Consider the following 5,000-nt stretch of genomic DNA (forward strand, 5'->3'; position numbering starts at 1 on the left):
ATGAACTTTCCTTATATTAGACCCCTCTGTATGCAGGGATCGTGGGTAGATTATAATCAATAAAACCATCTGCGGTTTGATCACTGCTGGAATGTCGTGGATCATAAAATTGCTCAATCACTGATGTCTTGTGACGAAACAAAAGTAGCTGTAACTCGATGATATTACGCATAGAGAAATAAAAGAGAGAATGAAAAAGAATGTATTGTAAAATATTAAAGCTTCTATGGAAGTCCAAACCCTATTCAATAGATTTAATAAATGAGATCAACACATCAGCAATTGCCATCGTGTGTTATAATACTGGAACAATGAACAAGAGGGAAGATGAAATAGAAGTGCTGCACAAATCTCTTAATCTACTGCCTGAGAGATAATGTTTATGATAAGGTGGAGGAGATAAGTTGATCAGTTCGATCACAGCTCTTAAAATGTATTTTATTTTATTGAAACTGGAAAGATGAATGGCAAAGTTGACTTAGGAGGGTTTTGAACTTAGAACTTAGGGAGATAGCGAACGTACAGGAAAACATTTTTTCCGAGTCTCTACCGATGGTGCCAATGAAAAAAGAACAACGATACCAAAAATAAAAGCAAATTGAGAACTAATCAGGGAAGGTAAACTACTATTGTAACATATTCTGTTTGAAAGCAAATCCTCTCACAATAAAGAGGAATAAATGGAAATGAGAGGCAAAATGAAAGAACGAATTGGAAGACAGTTGCAGCAAAATGTAAAAGATGGAAGATGAAAAAATTGGTAGAATGAAAATGATGAGCCTGAATAGAATAGAAAATGAGTGAGATATAGATAAAATGAATCTGCAAGTTAGGAGATAGAATGCGTGGAAATAAAGTAGGTCAAAGAAGTTATAGAAAAGAATAGATGAGTTTAAATCATACAGAATAGATAGGAAGATGTGCTAGGCACAAACTAGAGTTAAAAAGTAAGAAAAGTAGAGAGAGAAAAATTAAAGGAGAGAGGAGGAGAAAGTAACTGGAAGAAATAGCAAGAAAAGAAACGAAAAGAAGAGATGTAATATGTCAAGAAAAAAGAGGCAAGTAGGAATGGAAATGAATTTGAAAGAAAATTTGGAATATAGAAAATGGAAGCTTAAAGAAGAAAAAAAAAGAATTATGATGAAAATCGAAATGGAGGGATAAAGAAACGATGAGGAGAGTCTTGTACCGGTGCTACACGAAAAATGGAGAAAAGTAATAAAGTGTATTCTGAATGTATTTGGATGTGTGTTACTGTGTGAGTGTGTATGCATATGTTGCGATTTTTACGTGCATACTCCTCTATATATGGATACGTTGTCACAAACAATGGGAAAAAGAGATTGTTGAGCAAAATCAAATAGTAACGCCGGAAGGGAGAACAAGGTGGTGAGAATAATAAAACAATGCACAGAGAGAAAAACTCAGTGTGTGCGTGTGTGTGTGTGTGTAAGGGAGAGAGAGAGAGAGAGAGAGAGAGAGAGAGAGAGACAGACAGACAGATTGAGGTAGAGAGAGAGATTGAGGCAGAGAGAGAGAGAGAGAGAAAGAAAGAAAGAAAGAAAGAAAGAAAGAAAGAAAGAAAGAAAGAAAGAAAGAAAGAAAGAAAGAAAGAAAGAAAGAAAGAAAGAAAGAAAGAAAGAAAGAAAGAAAGAAAGAAAGAAAGAAAGAAAGGAAAGAGGGAAGTGGCGCAGACGTATCTAAAACCCAAATGAGTGGTATAGAGAGAAAAACAAAGCGGAAGAGACTGAAACGGCGACAAAGATTGTTGAAGACAGATGTTATCATATAGCAAAGAAAAGTTACGTGAAATTGCCGACCAAGATATTAATTCGCGCCAGAAAACCTAAACATTAATTGAACAATTTTCTTTCCGGAAGTAAAATGATGTTTTAGAGAAGGCGTCTATTGTGTATGTTTAGCACTGTAATGTCAAATTTGCCATCAAATGTGTTGCGAGAGTTTTGCGAATCGATTATGAAAATGTAACCATAGTTACAACTGAGCATTATCATAATTCATATGTTGATTAGAATACAGTGGGAGAAAAGAATCACGAATTAGTTGTGATTAATTAGAATAAGATGGAGGCGCAATGGCCCAGTGGTTAGGACAGTGGACTCGTGGTCGGAATATCGTGGTTTCGATTCCCAGACCGGGCAGTATGTGTGTTTATTGAACGAAAACACCTAAAGCTCCACGACGCTCCGACAGGGGATGGTGGCGACCCCTCTTTTACTCTTTCGCCCCAACTTTCTCTCACTCGTTCTTCCTGTTTCTTGGGTAAGTCTGGCGAACCAATTTGGGTAACGATGGACTGGTGTACCGTCCAGCTAGTGAGAACACATACGCCACAGAAACCGGGAAATCGGGCCCATGAGCCTGGCTAGGCTTGAAAAAGGGCGCATAAATAAATAAAAATTAGAGTAGGTGTACATGAAATAAAACGTACTTGCATGCTCAAGCTCATGAACCGTTAGACAATTTATGTTTCAAAAATTAGGATAAAGAAAGTTCTTTCTTAATCTAAAGTATACTCTCATTCATTTTCTACAATGCTCTTCCATCTATCTGGTAGACTTGCAAGATCTCTCTTCCAAAATTCACTTGATGTGGCGAAAAATACTCCCCCAGTACTGTTTTGACCTCGTGTACAGAATTCATGTTTATACGTCCAAATGATTTTGAAAACTAAAGAATAAAGGAGAATCAGACGGGGCAATGTCCGGTAAATATGATGGATAGAGTATCGTTTTCCATTAAAACTGCTCCAGCCTTCGGAATGTCATGCTCACTGTATGTGGCATGATAGAAGAACACCTTCCGTCTTGAAATCAAAAATGGTTGTCTTTCTTCTCACGCTGGTGTCGCCGAATGCTTGATTGACCACGTCCCAAGCCTCTTTGCTAGTTCTTCAAATTCACGGTGGGATTTTGTTCCACCAATCCTTGCAGGACCTCCTCGTAAAGCACTGCAGATCTTCCAGGATGACGCTTGACACTGGCTTGCACGTATTGTCCGATCCCCATATACCGCATTAATATTCCTCGCACTTTCTGTTGCGTTGTTGCCTTTATTGAACTCATAAAGCAAAATATGCCGAATATGCTCCTTTGTCACTTTTGTTGTAAGTTTGAAAAAATAACGGTTAAAATCGAACTTCTCTCTTCAACGCTTGCACTAGGAATAAAAACGAAGGTAAAATTACTACTTGTTTTTATAGCAAGTTCATGCAGGTAGTTTATCCCGTCCCCTCCAAAATTTAGTTCGTATAATTAAAAAAAACGCATTATTTATGGGATGACCCAATATATATATATGTGTATATAGTGGAGTCGCAATGGCCCAGTGGTTTGGGCAGCGGACTCGCAGTCATAGGATTGCGGTTTCGATTCCCAGACCGGGCGTTGTGAGTGTTTATTGAGCGAAAACACCTAAAAGCTCCACGAGGCTCCGGCAGGAGGTGGTGATCCCTGCTTACTCTTTCACCACAACTTTCTCTCACTCTTACTTCCTGTTTTTGTTGTACCTGTTGTATTTCAAAGGGCCGGCCTTGTCACTCACTGTGTCACGCTGAATATCCCCGAGAACTACGTTAAGGGTACGCGTATCTGCGGAGTGCTCAGCCACTTACACGTTAATTTCACGAGCAGGCTGTTCCGTTGATTCGGATCAACCGGAACCCTCGTCGTCGTAACCGACGGAGTGCTTAGGAATAGAATGTGTATATATATATATGTGTGTGTGTGTGTTTCTGTGTGTGCGCGCGCGTGAGTGTATGTGTGTGTGAGCGTGAGTGTGTTTCTGTGTGTGTGCGTGCGCGTTGTGCGCATGTCTGTTTCCTAGTATGCTCGAGACATCGCAGAATATTATTTATTTCTTTATTACTCACAAGGGGCTGAACATAGAGGGGATAAACAAGGACAGACAAAGGTATAAAGTCGATTACATCGAGCCCAGTGCGTAACTAGTACTTAATTTATCGACCCCGAAGGGATGAAAGACAAAGTCGACCTCGGCGGAATTTGAACTCAGAACGTAAAGGCAGACGAAACACGGCTACGCATTTCGCCCGGCGTGCTAACGTTTCTGCCAGCTCGCCGCCTTAATCGCAGAATACTATTGACAAGGACTTACAAATCTTTTGCAATGCAGTTGGTGGAGAATTGAACATAAATTAGATCAAAGATCTATGTTTTACATTAAAACCATTGATAATCCGATATTTCGAGTGGAAACTGCTTTCTACACAGAATGAAAAGATCTGAAGAACACGTCTGGCTTTGTTACAGATTAAACTTGCTATGATATGTTACGGTGATACGTTGCTTTGTTCGAACAAAGTAGTATTATTAATTGCCTTGCATAGGATATATATTTGAAGGTTCTTTAGTTATTAATCTATTGGCATTGGTAGGATTAACGTCACGTATGTGCAGGAAGCAAGCGTGTCAAATGTTTCATAGTACATGTATTGTTTTCTATGACTAGCTAAACAAGTCGTTCTCTTTCAGTATTCCTGATTTCTATTGTCTGATGGGAATACATTTTGTCTGAATGCGGATCTGCACATTTCCAACATTTCACTCCGCATCTCCGATAGCTACGAAACTTATCTAGATAATTTTTCACAAGTAAAAGGGAATTTGTTGTTTGATTCGGTGTAAATCTCTCTTAGTTGATTCAAATATATAAGAACTGAGTCATGTTGCCAATGTGATATTCCTAGCATATACTGCACCCTGTCTGTGAGAAGACTTAACATTGCGAGACCATGTTCGTACTGTAAATTTAGCGATTGGACGCCGAACATTGGTTTTCATAACAAGGATCACCATATCTTAAAGATATTCTTAAATGACTGTGCTGTGTATTTAGACCTCATTAACGGATTGGTTGGAAAATTACAACTGTTATTTTGTTATTGGAATTTACAACTTCATAAAACGTTTACAAGAAGAGTTGTACTGTTTTCTTACTGAGAGTGACTGGCTGAGTCT

Source organism: Octopus sinensis, linkage group LG8, assembly GCF_006345805.1.
Source record: "Octopus sinensis linkage group LG8, ASM634580v1, whole genome shotgun sequence".
Taxonomy (NCBI): Eukaryota; Metazoa; Mollusca; class Cephalopoda; order Octopoda; family Octopodidae; genus Octopus; species Octopus sinensis.